General features: G+C 40.9%; 1 protein-coding gene across 2 annotated transcripts in view; it reads left to right on the forward strand.

The window, feature by feature from the left end:
• Positions 1–25,705, forward strand: part of alcama (activated leukocyte cell adhesion molecule a) — a 351,374-nt gene that overhangs the window by 248,498 nt on the left and 77,171 nt on the right. The gene's annotated exons all lie outside the window — the stretch shown is intronic.

The raw sequence follows: 25,705 nt of genomic DNA on the forward strand, positions 1-25,705 counted from the left end.
TCTGCCACGCATTCCAACTCCACCTCTGCTCACCTCCCCTACCTGGCACTGCCTGCCTGCTTCAGCAGATTACAACATCTGCTATCTCGGCTGTCACCGAGGTTTTAGGGGGATATGAGCCAAATGTAGGCAAATGGGACTGGCTCAGGAAGGCACCTGGTCTGGTATGAATGGGCTGGGTCAAAAGGCCTAACCCATGCTGTATAACTCTGGGACTTGTCAGATCTAGCTTCAGTAAAGGAGGTGAGAATGGGAGTATCCTGATACATTCTCAGTGTCAGACATTGCCAGTTTTGGATTTGATAATGTCAGGAGCCTTGAGATGTTTCATTATTGTACAGGAAGTAATTTTCATCCAGCTCATTGGCCAGTAACTGCACTTTGTTGTTTTATTCACTCATCGCAGCAGATGTAACTTATTCCAGTGTGGGAAAGTAATATTGAAGTTCATAAAACAACTGCGAGTGAAAAGCAGAGGAATTGCATTTTGCCTTTGTTCAGTCTTAGCTTTGTAAATGTGTGTATTAAAACTTTTAAACTGAAATGAGAATGTTGTGCCTTACATCAACTCAAAAGCAAAACTGATGAAAGAAAATTGGGCTGTATGTAAGATTGGCTGGATGATAGCTACAAATATATATTTAACCTTCCATCATCCCACCAAGACAACTTTTACTCCCTATTCACAACATTTAAGGAGTCCATCTCGGAATGATTATGTTATAAATTGTAGCAATTTAGATTATAAGCATCTGCAATTTAAGAAAATGTACTGATTGCGTGTTTGTTATTTCTGTGTGCGTATGGGGGTGCTTCTATTTGTATGGAAAATGTTAGAAATCTTTGCATTAGAATGCCACCATTCTGATTCCTTGTGTGAATCAGTTAACCAAATAAGACTGATATACATTTTTTTCTCTGCGTCCATCTGTCTTGCCTTGTAAGGGTGAGTGGGAGTTCAGATACGGAGCCTTTTGTGCCCATTGAGCTTGTCTGTCAAGCTGTGTGCATTCATTCAGTGCTCTCACTGCCAGGCACAATAACTCCTCATAGCAGCATTCCTCCACTGATTGAAATTCATGCTATATATTGAATGTTATTCTTTGGCACAGTTTTCCCCCCTTTTTATTCCCACTTTCCAAGCAGCAGAGGTTATTTAGGTAATTTATTTCGTACATTATAACAGGAACTTCATTTATGGTTCGAGGTTATGGAAGGTCCTAAACAAATGTTACTCCTTTTTTTTTCGTATTACAAGCTTCCTACACATTTCACACAAGTTTTGATTTGTGTCAGCATTCTATTCAACAGCAAGCCTTGCCAATTCTGTTACTTCTGTTTTCAATTTTGCGTAATTGACTTGTGGATGAACTCAATGATTTTAGAACGAACGGTTCAAATGAGTTCCCTCATCTGAGCTTCACGTATTTTCTTTATCCCAGGCCTTGAAAAATATGGAAGGTAAAAGCAAGATCTCACACAAGAAATTAGAGTGCAAAATTAAAGTGATTAAAGTGCATGGGATGGTGGGTAATGCAATCGTCATCAATAGAAAGCTGGCTGGTAAACAGGAAGCAAAAAAGGAGGAATAAGTGGGTCCTTTACCAAGAGGAAAGCAATGACTGTAGTATACCTTAAGGTTCAGTGCTTGGACGTTAGTTATTCACTATATAACAGGACACAGAGGATCACTGGGGACCTGAGTCACCCCAACCACAAACTGTTCCAGCTGCTACAATCCAGGAAACAGTACCACAGCATTAAAGCCAGGACCAACAGGCTCCAGGACAGCTTCTTCCAACTGGCCATCAGACTGACCTGGGAAAAGGTCAGATGACCTAAAGCTATGTGGGAAGATGAGCTGTGAGGAGAGTTCAGAGAGACTCTAGGTGATACAGATAAGTTGAATGTAAGAACACAGAAAAAACAACAAGAGTAGACGTAGGCCATTCAGCTCCTCAATCCTGTCCTGCCATGGCTGATCTGCTGGAGGGCTCCCCTTCTGTGCCAGTTCCCCATGTCCCCTCAATTCCCTGATCTTTCACCAATTTACGTACTTTATCTTTAGATACCTCCACTGATTGAACCTCCACACCCCTTTGGGGATAGAGAAAATGAGAAATTGATGACTCTCTGTCAAAGGGTCTCAGCCCAAAACGTCGACTGGACGTTTCTCCATAGATGCTGTCTGGCCTTCTGAGTTCCTCCAGCATTTTCTGTGTGTTGCTCCCTTTACTCTCAACTTTTCATTTAATTACTGCACCGAGTCTTGTAATTAAGTGTTCTGTGTGCGGAAAATGCATGACAGATGTAGTATAATGCAGATAGATATGAAGACATCCACTTTGGTAGCAAATTGAACAGTGAATGATCAGGAAGGGGGGAGGTACAATGAGATCTGAGTGCTGTTACACACCAGTTGATTGAAAATAAGCATGCAGATGAAGCGGGCTGTTAAGAAGACAAGTTGTATGTTGGCCTTCTTAATGGGGTGAAGTGAGAACAGGAGCAGGGATGACTTACTGCAATTGGACAGTGCTTTAGTGCAATGTATTTGTGCAGTTTTGATCTCCTTTTGAGGAATGGTGTTCTTGCTGAGGAGAAAATGCAGTAGAGGTTCTCTAAATCAAGTTCTAGTATGGAGATACAAAAAAACTGTACCTCTCTTACATTTCCTCTGTTTCTCAGATTTCTGCTCTCACCCACCACAAGAACCACTCTTTCAGTAACTTCTTGGTCCCCTCATCCTTCCCCAGCACCCCTCACTGACCACTGGCACTGTCCCCTGCAATGACAGAAGGTGTGACACTTGTTCTTAGACCTCCTCCCTCACCACCTTCCAGAGACCATATTCCCAGCTCCCTCAGTACCCATTTCCATCCCCCTCCCTCCCCGTTTCCAAGAACCTACTACCCACAAGAACCTTCACCCACCAACTTTCCGTCCCCTCTCCCATCTGGTTCTGATTCCATCTGCCTTCCCTCTCTCCCCTCATGGTTCCCAATATTACCTTCACCACAAAAAAAAAAGTCAAGGCCAATTCATTAAATCCTTTAAAGGAGGAATGAGATGTGGTGCTAATGACTAAAGATATTTAGGGACATGCAGAGATAGCAGTTCCACACACAGAATGCCGAGGGATTCAGACAGCATCTATGGAAATGAATAAACAATCGATGTTTCAGGCCATGTCCCTTCATCGGGACATTCACATTCACAGTGTACCGGACATGGATAATCAGCACTGGTAAAATTTGCATGTATCTCCTAGTTGGTTAGCAATTGAAATTACTCATTGATGATCATTGAAACTTGCCTGCTCCATCTACGAACCACAGGTGATGTATTTGAAAGGATTACGCAGCTGGCAGTATCCTGGAGCTCCTTGGGAAACCAGTAGACAAGTCTTACATGGACTTGCTTTTCCTGCATGCATTTGGCTTCAGCAGACTTCTTCTGGCGTTGACAAATATAGCCAGTACATTCCTGGCTCCTAATTAGCATGCACTTCCTGCTTCCCATACTATAGGATGTTTGATACCTATCACTGAGACAATAGGTCCTTCTATATTGGAAAGTTCTATTGTTCAATGAAGGATGATTAAGTGGATTTCATATTTTGTTCTCCACTTAACCTAGGAAGTACATATTTAATCACATCACCAGCTAACATTAAGCAGTGAGGTGAGAGTCCTACTGGTCTGCTTAACCATATGAGGCATTGTTTTTCCTCTGGAGCCACAATCTTTAAAGAACCTTGTGAACTCATGCTTTGGCATCTATACATCTGACTTTTTTTTTTGGAAAAACAATCCCCGCCGCCCATACCATAGGCACTTTTATTTATAGATAGACACATACAAATGGTAAAAATATGCACAAGGCTCTAAAAACAGTTCTCCCAGAACAGTAAATTTTTGGAAGTTCAGTACCAGGAAATTGAGCACTTAAAATGTTGTATAAAGTAGAAACAGTTTTTATTATTTAAATTTCTAAGAAATGGATAAAATATTGTTGCTTATTTCATTCACAGTATTGTAAGGTTTTAAATTAGAACAGCACAGGAACATTCCCTTTGCCCTCAAAGTCTGAGCAGACTTTGCTGCCAAACCAACTTAATCCCATCTGCTTGCATGTGGTACATACCCTTCTATTCTCCGCTTCTTCACGTTTGTGTAACTGCCTCCTAAACATTGATACAGTGCCTATAAGTAGTATGCACCCCACCCCTAAAAGTTTTCATGTTTCTTTGTTTTACATTAAATTATGGTGGATTTAATTTGGCTTTCTTGACACAACAGAAAAGACACTTCCATGTCAAAGTGAAAACATTTCTACAAACTGGTCTAAATTTATTACAATTATTTAACAAATAATTAATTGCATAATTACTCACCCCCTTCAAGTCAGTATTTAGTAGATGCACCTTTGGCAGCAATTACAGCCTTGAGTCTGTGTGGATAGGACTCTATCAGTTTTGCATATCTGGACACTGCAATTTCTCCCATTCTTCTTTACAAAACTGCTGAAGCTCTGTCAGATTGCATGGGGATTGTGAATGGACAATCCTTTACAAGTCCAGCCACAAATTCTCAATTGGATTGAGGTCTGGACTCTGACTTGGCCACTCGAGGACATTAACTTTGTTGCTTTTAAGCTATTCCTGTCTAGCTTTGGCTTTGTGCTTGGTGTCATTGTCTTGCTGGAAAACAAATCATCTTCCAAGTTGTAGTTCTCTTGCAGACTGCATCAGGTTTTCCTCCAGGATTTCCCTGTATTTTGCTGCATTCATTTTACCCTGTACCTTCACAAGCCTTCCAGGGCTTGCTGCAGTGAAGCATCCCCACAGCATGATGCAGCCACCACCATGTTTCACAGGACGGATGGTGTGTTTTTGATTTGCAGTGCTTGGCTTACACCAAACAAAAAGCTCAATTTTGCTTTCATCAAACCATAGCAGCTTCTTCCAGCTGACTTCCGATTCTCCCACATGCCTTCTGGCAAACTCTCTCAGAGATTTCATGTGATTTTTTCCCCCCAACAGTGGCTTTCTCTTCGCCACTCTCCCATTAAGTTATGACTGTTGAAGCAACCAGGCAACAGTTGTTGTATCCCGTTCTCTCCTATCTCAGCCACTGAAGCTTGTAGCTCCTGCAGACTGTCACAGATCTCCTAGTGATCTTCCTAACTAGTCTCCTTCTTGCACAGTCACTCAGTTTTTGTGGACATCCTGCTCTAGGGAGAATTACAGCTGTACCATATTCTTTCCATTTCTTGATGATTAATTTAACAGTACTCCAAGGGATATTCAGTGACTTGGAAATTTTCTTGTATGCATCTCCTGACATACAAGAGATGTCACTTGGAGTGTTCTTTTGTCTGCATGGTGTAGTTTTTGCCAGGATACTGACTCACCAGCAGTTGGACCTTCCAGATATATGTGAATTTTTACTACAATCAATTGAAACATCTCCTGTTATCTCCATTTAACTAATTGTGTGATTTCTAAGACAAATTGGCTGCACCAGAGATGATTTGTTGTGTCATATTGAAGGGGGTGAATACTTATGCAATCAATTATTTTGTGGTTTGTATTTGTAATTAATTTAGATCACTTTGTAAAGATCTGTTTTCACTTATACATCAATGAGTCTCTTTCTGTTGGTCAGTGTCAAATTAAATACACTGTGATTCAATGCTATAAAACAATAGAACATGAAAGCTTTCGGGGGGGTGAATACATTTTAGAGGCACCTTGGGAAAAGAGTATGGTTTGTACCCTTTTTTACCTCTCATAATTTTAGATACTTCTATCAGGTCATCCCTCAGCCTTTAAGAGACCCTGAAAAAAACAAACTCTTCTTATGGCTAATTCACTACAATCCTAGCAATATTTGGAGAACTGTTCTGCACCCTCTCCAAAGCCTCCAAGTCCATCCAGTGGTGTGGCAGCCAGAAATGGACATAAGACCTCAATGATGGCCGAACCAAAGTTTCATGCAGCTGTAGCATAACTTCCAGATTTTAATACTCAATATCCCAGCTATTTGAAGGCAGGCATGCTGTATATCTTCTTTACTATCATATCCACTTGTGATGCCACTTTCTGGGAACTATGGACTTTGATACCAAGATCCCTCAGTACATCAATGCTCCTAAGGTTCCTGCCATTTACTGTATACTTTTCTCTTGCATTTGGCCTCCCAAAATGCATCACCACACACATGTCCAGATTAACCACCATCTGCCATTCCTCTGTCCATATTTCAATGTCATCTATATCCTGCTGTATCCTTTGTTGACCTTTCTGACCATCAATTCAATTCTCATGTCGTCTTCAAATCTACTAACCAGGTCACCTACGTTTTCATCCAAGTCATTAAAATATATTAAAAACAACAGAGTTCCCACCACTGATCTTTGAGGAACACCACTGGTGACAAACCTCTGAACAGAAACCACCACCCCCCTTCACTACTACCCTTTATATTCTCTGATTAAGTCAATTTAGTATCCAGCTTATCAATTCATCAAGGATCCCATGTCACTTAATTTTCTGGTTGATTGAGGTTTACTAAAATATTTTACTAAGTACACGTGGACAATATCCATTGCTCTACCATCATCACTCATTTTCATAACTCAAGAACTCAGTTAATTAGTGAGACTAGACCCCACCCACACAAAGTGATGCTCATCATACCTAATATGTAACAAACACAAAATTCTGGAGGAACTCAGATGATCAGGCAGTATCAATGGAGAGGAATAAAGAGCTGACATTTCAGGCCAAGACCCTTCATCAGGACCTAATATGTCTGCTTTTCCAAATGAAAGTAAGCTTTGCCCATGAGAATATCCTCCAATAATTTCCCTACCAATGATGTGAGGCTCACCAGCCTATAGTTTCCTGAATTATCTGAGTTGTCCTTCTTAAACAAGGATAACATTGACTGTTCTCCAGTCTTCTGGGATCTCATTACTGACTAAAATGGATACAAAGATCTCTGAAGGCCCCATCAATTCCTTCCTTGCCTTTCCCCAGTATCCTGGAATAGATTTCAGCAAGTCCTGGTGAATTATCCACCTTAATGTTTTCTTTAAAGATCCAATACCAGTTGCTTCTTAATATTGACCTGCCCTAGAGAATGAGCATACCCCTCCCTCGACTTGCCATCATCTATGTCCTTCTCTGTGATGAATACCAATGAGAAGAACTCATTTACTCTGGTTGGAATGCTCAGCAATGAATTGTTAATGCAGTTGTAGCATATTGTGTTTGCAATACCAGTCATTGTTTTTTGTCAGTATTCTTATCTGGGAAAAGAAATGGTGATTATTCAGCACTGGGATCATGCAGGCAGGTTATCTCCAGGAGGACTGCTGCCTCTTTGTACTCACTGATGATACAGATCATCTTCAATAGAAACGTATGAAGTTAAAGAAGACAGCTTCATCACTTTGCATGGTTTTCTTTAGAAAAGTTTTGTCTTTGTTTAAGGCATGAACAGAGCAGGCACATTTTGTATCTTGTTTACTGGATATTTGTTAAAAGTATATTGATTTATTTTCAGGTGAACTCAGTACCTTGGTGTTGATTGCAACTCATCGATTGTTTTGAGTGTAATTTTCCCCTTTGTTTTTCTGATCTTGATATTTCTGCTTCATACTCCATGAGCAGTCATTTACCTGACCTAAACTGATGGTTGGCATTGACAGGAAGGGCCGAAGGGCATATGTCCATGATGTTTGACTCAGTGTGAAAGGAGGCAGGTGGTAGTAGCCACCTGAACAACAGACATAAGTTACATCCTCTGTTGGTCCTTCGTGTTTTCCTATGCACACAGTATCCAAAAGCAAAAAATATTTTAAAAAGGAGAAATTCACAAAAAGGAAAAAAAATCTGGAAAAAAATAACCTATTTTACAAAATATTACCACTGAATCAACAATAAATAATATGCTTTACTTTTTCTTTACTGTTTATTCAATTTCCTGAATTATGGAGGATGAGGTCAGATGGTAGCTGCAAATAGCATTTAGGCAACTTAACATTTCTACTTCTTTCAGCTTCTGGAACAAATAACTCAGTGTTATTGCCTTTGTTCCCTTGAGGGACAACTCAATCCCCTTCCTTTCTGATAACTCCAATTCTGCTCATAAAACTGTATTATGCCATAATTTAGAAGGTTTTTAAAGAAAACGGTACCCTGGGGTCCAATTGAGCATCATGAATTTTGTTTCTGTATGTTAATTGCATGCTGTATTTGATTTTAATATCAATATATGTCAGGCTGAAAGCTCATGCTATAGAAGTTTAAGATAAAGCCCTCACTGAGGATGTAGATCTGACTGTGACTTTAATACAGTTCCATTGATGGACAGATTGATCAAGGTTTATTGATCCAGGCCTACAGACGGACATGCCTAAACATTCAACTTACAGTGCAATATAATTTATCAAAACCAGAATGCACTGCGGAGTGTTCAGTCTGAGGCAGGGAGGAAGACTGGCCATCTCCCACCCACTGTGTCTTTCTCAGGTGGCAACATCAAAGCTGAAATATCTTGAGAAATCTGAGATACGTTTGTAACGTTTGCAGTTGTGGTTGTCACAAGTGTGTGAATGTTCCACATTCTGAACTTCATTGTCAGAAGTGGAAAGTGCCCATGCATGTTCTTTTTTGATATGGGCTGGATGATGCACGTTGGTGGTTACATGGACTTAACAGAGTGAGGTCTTGACCCATTGGCTTGAGAATCCAAGAGAATTAGAGACCAGGCCCTGCTACTAAGTTCCAAATTGTGCCATACCCATAGGCACACATATCTATTCTGGCATACATTGAAAGCACAAAGCTTTAATGCTTTCTTCAAGATCCTGCTGATACCTTAGTGTTTCCTTCTTCATTCTCACCCTGTGTCTGCCCTTTAGTCTCCACTGAGCAGGGAGAGAATGAGGGTGTGGGAGTTGGCGTTTTGGACAGATGCTGAGGTGGAAGGGATGGAAGACGGGGGGGGGTGGGGGGGAGGGTGTATTATGAAGGATCCTTTGATAGCACTGTGAGTCTGGGAGTCCATTTACTTGTAAATTATGTTTATAAAATCAACATCATTCATGTGCCTTGATAGTGGATTTTCCCAATGCTCAGAATTCTGTTGGAACTACGTTCTCACTTAATAAAGCAACACCCAAAAAATACTGGAGGAACTCAGCAGGCCAGGCAGCATCTAAGGAAAAGAGTAAAGAGTCAATATTTTGGGCCAAGACCCTTCATCAGGACAGAATAAGTCCTGGCCTGAAACGTCAACTGTTTTCTCTTTTCCATTGATGCTGCCTGACCTGCTGAGTTCCTCCAGCACTTTGTATGTGTTGCTTTGGATTTCCTGCATCTGCAGGTTTTCTCATGTTTGTGTGACATATTAAAAGCTTTTTTAAATAAAATCTCCAGATCCTTTAAGACTGCTGTAATTTCAGGAAACATCCCTGCTGCTTCAGTGGTCTCAAGGGAGAGAGGATGACTTGCTTTTGTGGGTCTGAGGTGGTTGATAAGGTCAACATGGAGACCGAAGATGAGGTAGGGGGCAGCTTACTGGGATTGCTGATCTTAACTAAGGTGGTGGTAGAAGTGCTGTAACTCACCGAGCAATTCAGGAGGTGACAGAAGGGGTTGCCTTGTGAACACCTTACAGTAACTCCATCACAAACATGTGAGTGCTTAAGGGTAGAATATTAGGCTGAACTGTTGTATCCTCCATGGTACAAATGCATGCCCAAAGAAATTCAAAACTGGGCATAATCAAGGGCTGATGGGAAGGCAGAAAATCAGCAGAGAAAATTAACCAGGAAAGTGATTCCAGGAAGTTGATACTCTGCAGTCAAAGCAGCAACAGTATTTTGTGACGTATTTGGCCTGCCTTGCCTTTTAGTCTCTCGGTTTCCCCTGTATTCTGGGAGTCTAGCAATTATCTAATGCTGCACAGTTTTACACGTATAACTTTTAAAGATCTTGTGACAGATCAGGGTGGCAGCTGTTTCCATTACCTCGTCTCTGTTAATCAAAGCTATTGTGTAAAAACAGAACATGCAATATTGTTTAAACAGCGTTTTCCTATAATTCTTTTAACGCACTTCAGGGGACCTTTTAAAACATTTCCTTTGATGAAATAATTTGTTAGAATCAAGTTGGCTGCTGTACAAGGGATTAAAAAAAATTGTACTAACATAAATGAGTGAATTAATACAAGAATGTTTGTTAAATAAAATGTAGTTACTTTTATCCAAGTTAAATAGATGTTCTTTTTTGGTATTTTAACATTGAGGAAAAAGAAAGCAATTTGCCACTGAGAGTCAGGGTAAAGTGACATCAGGTCAGTTGTGAAATAGGTCAGGTGAATGAGAAAGCTGTCCCTGTTGTGCTTCAACAATGCCCCACAATCACAGGCTCAGAAGAGTTCCTTCTAATTGCATCAGTGTACAATTTTGCATTAGGCATTATTGTGACCTCCAAGTCGGACTGTTGAATGCTGCTGATTCGAAATAGTGCCTTCTCCTAATTGGATCTCTGGCAAGTAGAGAGAGGAAACATTTATGCCATCAATCACTATTGGATTCAAGGCTTCATTCCACAGATGGAGGACTCTACTAACCCAATCTTGGCTTCCCCTAGATAAGCTATTTGAGATGGATGAATTAACCTCCATTCCCCGCTGCACTCTGGATCATGGAATGGCAACTGATCAGAGAAACGGATATTGAAAGTGGAGCCAAAGATTTGAGATCACACTCTCGAATGGAACAAGTTGTTTATGATGGTCACAGCAATGGGAAGGATGTAGTAAGGAACAAAGTACTAATATGAGAAATATAATCTCAGGAAGAATCTGCTGCCTCAAAAGCAGTTGTTAGAAGCAGACCAAATATTTTAACTGGACAAAATCCTGCCCTTTTGAATGTTAACTAATTCCTGCTACAATTCACACTAACCTCATGATTGGTGGTAATGAATAGAAGTAAAGAAAATGAGGTTTATGATATGCTTTTGTCAACAAGGGAGTAATATGACTTTGCAACAGAATTATGGATTTTCATAACTGCTGCTTCTCTTTTGGACCTGTGATTAAATGGGGCTAACAGGCCAGAATAGGAAGCTCTCTGTCTCTTACGAGACCCAAGAGGTCACAAATGATCACAGTCATTGCTAATCTACAGGTGTAAAGGAGGGGTTTGGAGGTGGATGTGGAATTAGATCAATGCAGAGATGTATTTTCCTGCTCTTTGCATCTGGGTGCTCATGCCCTGCAGGGTTTGATGCCATGGTATGATAGCCATTTTTTTCTTGTTTCTGGGACATAGCCAGTTGGATTGAAAGTTGGGTTTGCATTTTGCAGCAGATCTCATCTTGATAATGGGATGGGAGAATCAGAATCCCTGACATATGACATGAAAGTTGTTGTTTTGTGGCAGCTGTACAGTGTGAAGTCACAAAAATCTTCAAATGTTAAAATTAAATAGATCAGTGCATGAAAAGGAATAATGTAGTAATGTTCATGATTTCTTGGCCTGTTCAGAAATCTGATGGCAGAGGGGAAGAAGTTGTTGCTGAATTGTTGAATGTGGGTTTTCAGGCTCCCAACCCTCCTCCATGATGGGAGTAACAAGAAGAGGGTATATCTCACATGGTGAAGGTCCTTTAATGATCAATGCTGCCTTCTTGAGGCGCTGTCTCTTAATGATGTGCTGGATGGTGGGGAGAGTTGTACCCATGACGGAGCTGGCCGAGTCTATAGCCGTCTGCAGCTTCTTGTAATCCTGTCCATTGGTGCCTCCATTCCAGGCTGTGATGCATGCAGTCAGAATGCTCTTCACATTTTCATTGACATACCGAATCTTCTCAAACTCCTCACAAAGTAGAGCTATTGGCATGCCTTCTTTGTGATTGCATCCAAGTGTTGAGCCCAGGATAGATTCTCTGAGACGTTGACGCCCAGAAACTGGAAGTTGCTCACCCTTTCCACCACCGACCCCCTCAACGAGGAATGGTGTGTGTTGACATTTACAGTCACTTCCTTGGTCTTGTTGACATTGAGTGTGAGGTTGTTGTTGCAACACCACTCAATCAGCTGATTTATCGTACTCCTCTAAGCCTCCTCATTGTCATCTGAAACTCTACCAACAATTGTAGTGCCATCAGTGAATTTATAGAAGGATTGAAAAGGCTGAGGTGAGTGCCTGTTCGAGTGGGTATATAATTTGGAGGTTGGAGAGGGGTGAATTAGTCACAAAGGAGATGGTTTATGGTAGCACAGGGAGAAAACCTTTTGTACTTGGGAACCTAAAGGAAGAAAATTATGAAAGAGAACTCAATATTTATTAAAAGGCATATTCCACAGTAGAATGTGTCACTTTGTGCTTCAGTGGAATAGATTTGTTGAGTTAAGAAGCATTGATCATTATCTCCTCCTGTATTCCTGAGACGTGAGGCTACATAGGAGAGAGGACGGCTACTACAGGGCTGAAGTAGCTGTCAATTTGCAATAACCCGGATGGTTTGAGTTCTTTTGGAGACTGAACAGTAATAAAAGCCAAAAAGATTCCAGCAGTCATTCTTGGTGCTATCCTTGTGAAAAACAGAAACCTTTGAGTCTTGGGCAATTCCCACTTCCCTTGATTTTTTTTTTTGGATATCTCTGTCTACAGTTCCCCAACTCTGAAATGGCAGGTGGAGACCTGGCATCAAGGCAGTTTGGATGTCTGCCCTGTTTCCTGTGCTTGGGTACATGAACTAAATGTCCTCCTGATATGAATTGCAGTAACACTATTTTGACCGTTGAAATTAAAGTGTGGGAACATTCCTGTAGCAGACTCATCAGACACTTTGTTTCAAAGGGATTAGAAATCTTCTGGTAAAATGGGTGAAGGAATTTAGGATTAAATGTTTCATCCACATTTACTCAACAATTCAGTGATTCATGTAATATGAAATAGAATGCTCTGGGCAAAAAAAAAACTGGGCTTGTACTCAAGGTAAAACAACACTGTCTGGGTTCTGAAAAAAGTGGGGAAAAAACAAAGTCAGAAAGTTAAGTGATCCATTTTCTTCATTATATGGTCCCAGACCAATGTTTTATTGCTGTAGTTGATCTGCAATACATCACAATAGTTGTTGTAGACTCAAAGAAATGCAAAACCATGAAAGTGTGGTGCTTTTTATCTTGCTTGCAGGGTAAGAATATTAAATTACACATTGAATAAAATACTAGTCTTGTTTTCCAACATATTTTGCTTTGGAACAAAGCAGAATCAGGTGAATGAAATCATCACTAGTAATATTGCTGCATGGGTTTTAAATAATGAGGTACTTGCATTTAAGTGGGTTTACAATGAAGTTAAGTTTAGTTGAGTAAGTCACTTGTAATTCTGATCTCAGTAAAGTGATTATTGCCAGTGAGCCAGTACAAACGGCTTTACGAGGACAGTCTTGTGTTAATTCAACTATAAAGTAGGCTGTGATATTATAACAATTAAGTTAAAGGCATTCCAGAGCCTTGTTGATCAAGATCCCAGAGCTTCTTTGCTGAATTTTTGATCTGTTAAGTCTGATGAAATGTCTCTGTCCTAAAGGTCAACTATTTACTCTTTTCCATGGATGCTGCCTGGCCTACTGAGTTCCTCCTGCATTTTGTGTATATTGCTTTCGATTTCTGGCATCTGCACATTTGTTTGGGTTTGTAATGGCAAATCCTGTTAGGCTAACAGACTCTACACAGCTCAATTCCTTAACATAATCCTGGCATGCACAGCTTTGCAGTAGTAATAACCATCACAACACAGCAATCAATAATATTGATTGGCATCTGATTAGTTCCAATGGTTTAGACAGGGCAGAGTTTGTTAAGTGTGTCCAGGACGGATTCCTGTCACAGTATGTTGACAGGCTGACTAGGGGGAATGCCATTCTAGATCTAGTACTAGGTAACAAACCGGGATAGGTCACACATCTCTCAGTGGGTGACCATCTGGGGGACAGTGACCACCACTCCTTGGCCTTTAGCATTACCGTGGAAAAGCATAAAATCAGAGAAGACAGGAAAATTTTTAATTGGGAAAGGGCAAATTATGAGGCTGTAAGGCTAAAACTAGCGGGTATGAGTTGGGATGAGTTTTTGTAGGGAAATGTACTATGGACATGTGGTCGTTTAGGGATCTCTTGCAGGATGTTAGGGATAAATTTGTTCCGGTGAGGAAGATGAAGAATGGTAGGGTGGGTGACAAGTAATGAGGTGGAAAATCAAGTCGGGTGGAAGAAGGCAGCATGCATGAGGTTTAAGAAGCAAGGTTCAGATGGGGCTATTGAGGAATATAGGGTAGCAAGAAAGGAGCTTAAGAAGGGGCTAAGGAGAGCATGAGAAGGCCTTGGCAAGTAGGGTAAAGGAAAACCCCAAGGCATTCTTCAATTATTTGAAGAACAAAAGGATGACAGGAGTGAAGGTAGGACCGATTAGAGATAAAGGTGGGAAGATGTACCTGGAGGCTGTGGAAGTGAGTGAGGTCCTCAATGAATACTTCTCTTCGGTATTCACCAATGAGAGGGAACTTGATGACAGTGAGGACAATATGAGTGAGGTTGATGTTCTGGAGCATGTTGATATTAAGAGAGAGGAGGTGTTGGAGTTGTTAAAATACATTAGGATGGATAAGTCCCTGGGGCTTGACAGAATATTCCCCAGGCTGCTCCATGAGGTGAGGAAAGAGATTGCTAAGCCTCTGGCTAGGATCTTTATGTTCTCGTTGTCCATGGGCATGGTACCGGAGGATTGGAGGGTAGTAAAAAAAGGTAGTTCAAAAAAGGTAGTAGGGATAGTCCAGGTAATGATAGACCAGTGAGCTTTACGTCTGTGGTGGGAAAGCTGTTGGAAAAGAAACTTAGAGATAGGATCTATGGGCATTTAGAGAATCATGGTCTGATCAGGGACAGTTAGCATAACTTTGTGAAGGGCACATCATGTCTAAGAAGCTTGATAGAGTTCTTTGAGGAGGTGACCAGGCATATAAATGAGGGTAGTGCAGTGGCTGTGATCTACATGGATTTTAGTAAGGCATTTGACAAGGTACCACATGGTAGGCTTATTCAGAAAGTCAGAAGGTATAGGATCCAGGGAAGTTTGGCCAGGTGGATTCAGAATTGGCTTGCCTGCAGAAAGCAGAGGGTCGTGGTGGAGGGAGTACATTCGGATTGGAGAGTTGTGACTAGTGGTGTCCCATAAGGATCTGTTCTGGGACCTCTACTTTTCATGGTTTTTATTAACGACCTGGATGTGTGGGTAGAAAGGTGGGTTGGCAAGTTTGCAGACGACGCAAAAGTTGGTGGTGTTGTGGATAGTGTAGATGATTGTTGAAGATTGCAGAGAGACATTGATAGGATGCAGAAGTGGGCTGAGAAGTGGCATTTGGAGTTCAACCCGGAGAAGTGTGAGGTGGTACACTTTGGAAGGACAAACTCCAAGGCAGAGAACAAAATAAATGGCAGGATACTTGGTAGTGTGGAGGAGCAGAGGGACCTGGGGGTACATGTCCACAGATCCCTGAAAGTTGCCTAACAGGTAGATAGGGTAGTTAAGAAAGCTTATGGAATGTTAGCTTTCATAAGTCGAGGGATAGAGTTTAAGATTCATGGGGTAATGTTGAAGCTCTCTGGTTAGGCCACACTTGGAGTACTGTGTCCATTTCTGGTCGCCTCACTATAGGAAGGATGTGGAAGCATTGGAAAGGGTACAGAGGAGATTTACCAGGATGCTGCCTGGTTTAGAGAGTATGCATTATGATCAGAGATTAAGGGAGCTAGGGCTTTACTCTTTGGAGAGAAGGAGGATGAGAGGAGTCATGATAGAGGTATACAAGATATTAAGAGGAATAGATAGAGTGGACAGCCAGTGCCTCTTCCCCAGGGCACCACTGCTCAATACAAGAGGACATGGCTTTAAGGTAAGGGGTGGGAATTTCAAGGGGATATTAGAGGAAGTTTTTTTACTCAGAGAGTGGTTGGTGTGTGGAATGCACTGCCTGAGTCAGTGGTGGAGGCAGATACACTAGTGAAATTTAAGAGAGTACTAGACAGGTACATGGAGTAATTTAAGGTGGGGGGTTATATGGGAGGCAGGGTTTAAGGGTTAGCACAACATTGTGGGCCAAAGGGCCTGTATGGCGCTGTACTATTCTATGTTCTATGTAATAATGCTCACTAGAGCAATAATTAACAAGAGTTTTGGTGTTTGAAAGGGGTTTGCAGTAGGGAAGTGTGAGGACAATTGGAAGACAACTTGGGTGATTTTCTTAATGTTAGATGATTAGGAACTGCAGGGAATCAAAGTAATTTATGTTCATGAGAAAGAAAAGCTCCTAAAGACTGGAGCAAAGAAAGTAAACTGCTGGAGGAACTAAGCAGGTCACAGAGCATCTGTGGAAGCAAAGAGATGGTCAGGGTTTACTACTGGACTGATTATTGGTATAATAAGCAATTTTAAGAAGCCTATTAGAATGGTAGAACAGATTTGAGGGGCTTTTTTTCGGCCTTGTGGTTATCCATATTGAGAACTTTGGAGTTATCACATTTTCTACTTAGAGCTGTTCCATGAACTCTGCAATTTAATAGCAACACTTTTTCTTCATCTTAATATTGTGTTGTTGATATTACAACAAGAATATATGAAGCTAATCTTGAATAAATTAGATTATGCTAAAGAAAGAACAAAATAATGGTCAGGCAGAATCTATAAGGAGAAACAGAGTCAATGTTTCATGTAAATGACCTTTCATTAAAATGCTTCACAGAAGTGTTAACTTCGTTCCTTTCATTATTTTCCAACAAATACTTCCAGTGTTTATTGTTTAATTTTACTTCTGTGATATAGTAGTTGAATAATAATAATATTAATAATTGCTGTATTAGTGTTTGCTGAGGTCTAAAGACAGAAGGGTATTGGCCCTTGAAGGCATTCTTAACATGGCAATCATATAGACAGTGGCTGTGAGGCTGTAGGGGTTATGGAGGGAACTGCCAGATTTACTTAATGTAATTAACAGGTAGAGCTGTTGGGGAGGGTTTAAACTAATTTGGCAGGAGGATGGGAACTGGACTGAAGAGGTTCAGAATAGAACGGATGTTTAAAAAAGCAAAGTAGGCAGTCAGGCTGTCAAGAAGGGCAGGCAGATGATAAGACAAAATTGCAGCCAGCAGAGTGAGTATAAGTGCACTAGGGATGCAGAATCAAAAAGTGTAGTAAATGTAGTATTCAAAGTGTATTTGAACAAGTGTAAGAAATGAGGTGGATGATCATGTTGTACTTCTGCAGATTGCCAGGTATGATGCTGTGGCCATCACTGAATTGTAAATGAAGGGTGGTTGTAGTTGGGAGCTGAAGATCCAAGGTTGTATGTTGTATTGGAGAGATAGGACAGTAGATAGTGGGGGTGGCGTGGCTCTGCCAGTAAGGAATGGCATCAAATCAGTAGAAAGATGTGACAAAGGATTGGAAGATGTTGAATCCTTGTGGGTTGAGTTAAGAAACAGCAAGAGTAAAAGGATCCTGATAGCATTTATATTCAGGCCTCAAATGGTAACTGGGATTTGGACTACAGGTTACAATAGGAAATAGAAAAGACGTGTCAAAAAGGCAATGTTATGATAATCATGGGAGATTTTAACATGCAGGTTGATTGGGGAAAATCAGGTTGGTAAGGGATCACAAAGCAGTGAATTTGTTGAATGCCTATCTGATGGCTTTTTAGAGCAATTTGTTGTTGAGCCTACTAGGAGATTAGCTGTACTGGATTGGGTGTTATGTAATGAACTGGGGGTGATTAGGGAGCTTAAGATAAAGGAACCATTAAAGGCAGTAATCACAATGTGATTGAGAACTTGAAATTTGATAGGGAGAAAGGAAGGTTTGACATAGCAGTAATTCAGTGGAGTAAGAGAAATTACAGTGGTATGAGAGAGGAGTGGGCCAAAGTAAATTGGAAGAAGCTGCTGGCAGGGGTGGCAGCAGTGCAGCAATATCTTGAGTTTCTGGGAAAAATGACGAAGATGCAAGATAGATGTATTCCAAAAATAAATAAATACCCACATGGCAAAATAGTCCAACGGTGACTGGCAAGGGAAGTCAAAGCTAATGTAAAAACAGAAGAGAGGGCATACAACAGAGCAAAAATGAGCTGGAAGGTAGACCATTGGGAAGCTTTTAAAAACCTACAGAGGGCAACCAAAAGGATCATTAGTACGGAAAGGATGTTTTTCAAGTATATAAAAAATAAAAGAGTGATGAGCGTGGATATAGGACCACTAGAAAATGAGGCTGGAGAAAAAGTAATGTGGGGAGGGAGGTGGGACAAGGCAATGGCAGATGAACTAAGTGAGTATTTTGTGTCAGTTTTAATGTGGAAGGCACTAGCAATGTGCCAGATGTTGAAGGGTGTGAGGGAAGAGAAGTGAGTGCAGTTACTATTAGAAGGGAGAAGATGGTCAAAAAGCTGAAAGACCTGAGTCACCCAGGCCAGATGAACTGCACCCTAGGGTTCTGAAAGAGGTAGCGGTAGAGATTGTGGAGGTATTAGTAATGATGTTTCAAGAATCTTTTGACTCTGGCATGGCTCTGAAGGACTGGAAAATTGCAAATGTCACTCCACTCTTTAAGAAAGGAAGGAGGCAGCAGAAAGGAAATTACAGACCAGTTAGCCTGACCTCAGTAGTTGGGAAGATGTTAGAGTCAATTGTTAAGGATGAGGTTATGGAGTACTTGGTGACACAGGACAAGATAGGACAAAATCAGTATGTTTTCCTTAAGGGAAAAGCTTGCCTGACAAACGTGTTGATATTCCTTGAGGAGACGACAAGTAGGATAGATGAAGGGGATGCGGTGGACATTGTATATTTGGTTTTTCAGAAGGCTTTTGACAAGGTGCCACACATGAGGCTGCTTACCAAATTAAGAGCCCATGGTATTACAGGAAAGTTACTGGCATGGTTAGAGCATTGGCTGATTCATAGGAGGCAGTGAGTTGGAATAAATGGTTTATTTTCTGGATGGCTGCCAGTGACTAGTGGTGTTCTGCAGGGGTTGGTGTTGGGATTGTTTTTTATGCTGTATATCAGTGATTTAGATGGTGGAATGGATGACTTTGTTGCCAAGTTTGCAGATGAAATGAGGATTGGTGGAGGAAAGTAAGGCTGCAGAAGGACTTGGACAGACAAGAAGAATGGGCAAGAAAATGACAAATGAAATACAGTGTTGAAAAATGCATGGCCATGCACTTTGGTAGAAGAAATAAATGGCAGACTATTTTCTAAATGGGGAGAAAATCCAAAAATTTGAGATGCAAAGGAACTTGGGAGTCCTTCTGCAGAACACCTTAAATGTTACCTTGCAGCTTGAGTCAGTGGTGAGGTAGGCAAATGCAACGTTAGCATTCATTTCAAGAGGTCTAGAATACAAGAGCAGGGATGTGATGCTGAGGTTTTATAAAGCACTGGTAAGGCCTCAGCTTGGGTATTGTGAACAGTTTTGGGCTTCTCATCTCAGAAAAGATGTGCTGTCATTGGAGAGGGTTCAGAGGCAGTTCACAAAGATGATTCCAGGAATGAAAAGGTTATCATATTTGATGGCTCTGCATCTGTGCTCGCTGGGATTTTGAAAAATGAGGGGGGATCTCATTGAAAGACCCAGACAGAGTAGATGTAGAAAGGATGTTTCCTATGGTGGGAGAGTCTAAGACAAGACGGCACAGCCTGAGGATTGAGGGGCGTTCATTTAAAAGAGAGATGCATAGTTATTTCTTTAGCCAGAGAGTGGTGAATTTGTGGAATTTGTTTCCATAGGCAGCTGTGGTGGCCAGGTTGGTGGGTATTTTTAAGTCAAAGAATGATAGGTTGTTGATTGGCCAAGGCGTCAAAGGTTACGGGGAGAAGGCTGGGGAATGGAGCTGGGGGGGGGGGGGGGGGGGAGGAATCAAAGAAAGGATCAGCTATGATTGAATGGTGGAACAGAATCAATTGGCCAAATGGCCTGATTCTGCTTGTATGTCTCGTGGTCTTGTGATATTGAAGTCCTACTGCAGAAAATGGACTGACAGGTGGTTGATAGGTTGGGGTAGAGGGAAGGGGTGATGAGGACTAGTTGAGGTGGAGCATCCAGAAGATCTGCCAGGGTAGCCATCATCAGCCTCTGGCAGGAGGTTGAATGGAGCCAGAAGTCCACAGCCTCCGCATGTGTGTTCGTCTGCCAAGGAGCAGCAAAAATCCCAGCAGGGGACAAGCACCTTTTGGTTCAGGTGACCACTGTTGTGGAGGCACACACAAAGTTTTGTTGCGTCTGTAATCTAGATAGAGATTTGCTCCCTGCTACAAGGGACCACTCCAGCCTCTGAAGGGTCAGTGGTATGCCGCAGGGAGCAGGTTACAGCCCTCTTTGAGCAAAGGCATGCTGCTTGAGAACAGACAGTTATGCTCATTGGATATGGATGCTCCCCATGAATGGCTCATGGTTCAGCATAGGAGAATACTGCGCGAGTAGCTAGCTGTTGTTGCATAAACTGCATGTCAGTGGATTGCATCTCATAGTTCCAACAAATCACTCTTCTTAAAGGGCAGAGAGATAACATGCTGGAACACAACTCCCTTCTGTGGGTGCGGCAAGATCCCCATTCAGAGATCACAGCCCCCTTCGTCCTGGGTAGAGTTCAGCTGAGATTACATTGAGAGTTGAGTCCAAGTAGAAGATTGAGGACAGGAATGACCTGGAAACTGAAATTCAGGATTTGTCAAACCAATTTAATTCCAGGGTTGGAGGTTGAAATGTTTGCAGTACTGTCATTCACTGCATCATTGCCTTCTCAAATGCTGTGAGAGGTTGTCTGATGTGCAGGTTCTAGACATTGATATGAATTCTTACACGACTACCAATATACCTCCCAATATGGCCTTCAGACAGCAAGCTTGGTTGTGGCCCACAACCAGGTGTCTCAGAATGCTCTTTCATGTTTTTTTCCTGGACACCAGGAGCTGGCCCATTATCTGGTGTGAGATACCGAAGTCATCTGTGGTGATTCAGAGAGAAAGCAATCATCGAGAAGTCATGGCAACATAACATAAGATTTAAAAGCGATGGGGGGGGGCACAAAGATGTTGGCATACAGAGTCAAAAATAATGTTTTTTAGTTTTTATATGGATTCTACTTTTTTGTTATAAAGCATAATAAGCACATTCTTTCCTGCCCCAGAGGATGGCAGAGGACTTGATCATCCAAGGTATTTCGGGAGAGCTAGATAAGTATTTGAAAGATTAACCTCAATTCCTTAAAGTTGGCACAGCAGATGAGTTTAAACCAGCATAGATTAGGTATGATCAGATTGAATGGCAGGGCAGGCTTGAGGAGCCTGGTGGTCTACTGATGCCCAGTCTCTCTGGTGAGGGATAAAGGACATGTGCAGCAGCTGCAAGTGTTAATGTATATGTATACCTTGCAATGCCTTAACTAACAGCAGATCCGTCATTTGAGCCCACTTTGACAGTAGTGCTTCTGCTGTTAAAACAACCCTGGTACTTCTGGCACTTTCTGTGAATCTTAAAAGGTGTCTGACCAGCTGACAATGGGCTCTGAGACATAAGGAGTGCATGTTTCTGGCTGTAAACCACTCCAAACTGTTCTAAATGTCTTTCTAATGAAGTGTATGAATTTCGTTGTGCAAACCCAAGTGGCCAATGATTTAATACACCAAAAAAAACTTTGAAATTTAATATCACCATGTTCCATTCTTTTTCTCTATATTTACCAGATAATATATTCAACCCTGCAAAAGACTTGTGTTGTGTAAATAGAATTATTATTTAGTTACGGCATTGGCAGTAGCAATGGGATGAATAAGTTTTATATGCATCTAAATTTATTTGATTCTGTAAAAAAATGTTTAGTAGCTTGTAAATGTTTATGTTTAGATATAATATGGTAGTTAATACCAACATGCAGTGGGGGGGAGGGGGAATGCCTGTGCAGGCAAAGGTATTTGAAAAACATATGCCCAATTCTGTAAAGCACTTTTAAACTGCAACATCTGCTGTGTTTTGATTAATATTCAAGTTGTACTGGACATGGATGACATTGGTTACATTAACTATTATTGGGCCTGAATTCAATGAGCTGGATCCTAACAAAATGAGAATAATCCTTAGAAAGTATGAAGAAACTATACATTTGCATAACTAACCTATCCAATCTCTAAATTCAGGCTGGGAAAGATAGATTGTTTTGTGAGAAGCCCAAACACCCTTGCATTTCTACAACAAAAGTAAGAGCAGGCTCTTCATATTTGTAATAATCGCATAAAAATAATGTAAGACAACAAACTCTAAGACTTAATAGTTGCAATTTATAAGAATTTGAACTTCGAGATGAAAGCCAAGTTGTAAGTTAACAGAAATGATGGTGCTCCCGTCCATTCCTGGTGAATGTGGGATAGAAGCACCAAATGGAGCTTCCACATCCTTGTTTTAAATCACAGAATTACAAGTTAGATGGCAGTCTCTCTGCTAAGTATATTTGTTCATCCTTACACAAACAGAAGATGTACCGGTTACAAGCCGGTTCTGTTCCTGAGAAATGTTAGGAGGTTAAAAAAATTGGTATGTCCCCATTGACCCTTGCCATTTTTTTATTGATGCGCCCTAGAGAAAATCCTATCTGGATGCATCGTGGTTTGATATGGCAACTGTTCTGCATGTGACCGCAGGAAACAGCAGAGAGTTGTGGACTCAGCTCAGAATATCACAGAAATCAGCCTCCCTTCATTGGACTCGCTGCCTCAGTAAAGCACCTATCCCAATCAAATACCTTATTTACCCTGAATATTCTCTCTTCTCTCTTCCATTGGGTAGAAGATACAAAAGCCTGAAAGTATGTACCACTAGGCTCAAGGACGGCTTCTATTCTATTGTTATAAGACTAATTCCCTAGTACAATAAGATGGACACTTGACCTCACAATCTACCTTGTTATGATCTTGCACATGCACTGATTGTTTACCTGCACTACATTTTCTCTGCAGCTGTTACACTTAATTCTTCATTGTTAATGTTTTACCTTGTACTACCTCAATGCACTGTGAAAAGAATTGTTCTGAATGAATGATATGTAAGACGAGCTTTTATCTGTACCTCGGTATGTTTTACAATAATTAACCAATCCTAATTCCTAACTCAAACTGTTCACAACTCAAATGTGGCTGCTCACCAGAAAATTTAAGCAAAAACACGGGCCAGCCAAGGGCAACATGCAGTTAAACCAGGGCGTTTAACTTGCCCATTGAGATTTCTCTGCAAGATGAAAGAATGTTGCCTCAGACTGACTTCCCACACTGCAACAGATGCTTGCAACACCACAAGAGCCAGCAAATCCATCTCACTTGTTCCCAGATGTTCATTTATATGGACAGGTTGTACATAAGTTGGGGATTCGTAACCTGGGGAGCAACTATAAAACTAATTTTATATTGGCTGATAGCCTGATTAAATATATTGGAAATGGAAGCAGCAACACCTAGTGCCATAAAACCAGTACTACAACACCAATAAATTCAGTGATGTTGGTTGCTACGTGTGTGTGCGAGAGGAACAGGACATCCATACAGAGAAGCACAAAGCTAGGCTGGAACATCTAGAAAGAGCATGGAGCAATGGAGCAATGCCATTCGCGGCTCTTCAATGAGACTCTTTAATTCTATTAAATGTAATAGAATTTGTAATCCACGATCAAGAAAGTTTTCATCAACACACATTGATGTAACTTCTTGCATGTCCAAAAAATTAGTGAGTATAGTTGATGGCAATTCAGTCTCAAGAGGAAAATACAAATAGAAAATAATGAAATGACACTGTTCTATTCTGTACTGTTGTATTCACACAGCAATGTTGACATAAAAGCAGATATTCACTGCTCCAAGATCTGTGGTATGTTTTATTGCAATAATTCTTTAGTTTCTCATCCTTGATCATGCGACCTTAGTACAATCAAAGCTTGTTTTTAAACCTCACAGCTGAGGGACCAATCTGTTCCTATTGCATGACCATATAGGCCAGCCATTCTCAACCTTTTTGCCCTGGAGGACCACTTGAAATAATTATCAGGTCTCAAAGAATGGCATAATAAATAACTAAATAAGAAAACCACAAATACAAAAACTTTGCAATAAATTCACTTCTAATCTACGCAATCCACCTTTTGCAATGTTTACAACAACAGCAAAGTGGCAGGCCAGCAGCTGAGTCATGGCACATAAAAATTCCTTCTTTAGTACAAAAAGTACTCCACCACCGGTGGAGTTTGTTTGTTCCCATAAGTCAGGCAGCGGCTCATAAGGGGAATTTGGGGGAGGTAATTCGGGAGGGGGAAGCTGATGTCACAGCCCAAGTTGGGAGAGTCTATTCAGTGCTTGGAAAAAGAACTTCACGCTCATCAGCAGCCTACCGTCCTCTCCTCCATGCAATACAACACTCACCAATTATCAATGGCCTCTCCTATCTCGCGTCAAAAACTGAAAATGGACTAAACCAAATAAACACGGTCCTACTGCGCACTGCCATGCTGGGCTGGAGACCTCTAACAAGATTGCTAACAGGGCTGTTCGGTCACTGCCCATCACTGCGAGCGCTAGTGATTTATTTTTTAATCACAATCTCTTGCAGAACCCCAGTTGACAAATCCTGATATAAGCATTATAATGTAGAAAACCATATTGTTGTTCTAAGGGTTAGATGTCAGTTATGAGCAAGAGTAAAGGGTCATAATCTGTAAATGGCTAAGAGTTAGAGACTTGGAGAAATTGTTGAGACAAGATCTATTTGCATTGTTGAGCAACAGGATTATCAAAAATTCTCTTTTGCTGGGTGAAGATTGTGGCTGTTAATCTTGAAAACAAAGCTAGTTACTTTTTTTAAAAGGATGAGCTTTTGTGATTTGCATAGTGACCAGTGAAATTCAAAATTTAAAACAAGTTTATCATCAAAGTACATATCACCGTTTATTTTCTTGTGGGCATTCACAGTAAATACAAAGAAACACAACTAGATCAATGCAAAACCGCACACAACAGTGACTGATGAACAGCAATGTGCAAACGACAACCAGCTGGGAAAATACAAAAAGGGAAAATAATAATGATAATAAATAAATAAGCAATAAATATTGAGAACACAGTTGTCGAGTCCTTAAAAGTGAGTCCATAGTTTGTGGAATCAGTTCAATGTTGGTTGAGTGAAGTCATCCTCTCTGGTTCAAAAGCCTGATGATAGAAGAGAAATAACTTTAGTGAGTGAAGCTCATTTTGTCACTTAGCATTTCTGTTTATATATGACTTTAGTTTACTTGCTAATTTTTCTGTAAATCACTTTTGCCTTTTGTTTCCTCTCCTGACTAGTGAGTTCTAAAAGTCATGCCTGTAGCCTCTCATTCAACTGTCTAAATTTTCCTTTTTTTTCTGTTTTGTGTAGCTTTTGTGTTTTCTTACTCTTGATGTGTTGCATACTTTGATCACGTCTGATGAAATCTTTCATCAAAATGTAAATTCTCATCCCATTTTACAGGATCTAACCTGAAGGGAAAGTAAGAAGAGAATTCAGCCTATACGCTGCTGTAGTCAGGAAGGACTCCACGATTTGAG

This window comes from Hemitrygon akajei, chromosome 5 (genome assembly GCF_048418815.1).
Source record: "Hemitrygon akajei chromosome 5, sHemAka1.3, whole genome shotgun sequence".
NCBI lineage: Eukaryota > Metazoa > Chordata > Chondrichthyes > Myliobatiformes > Dasyatidae > Hemitrygon > Hemitrygon akajei.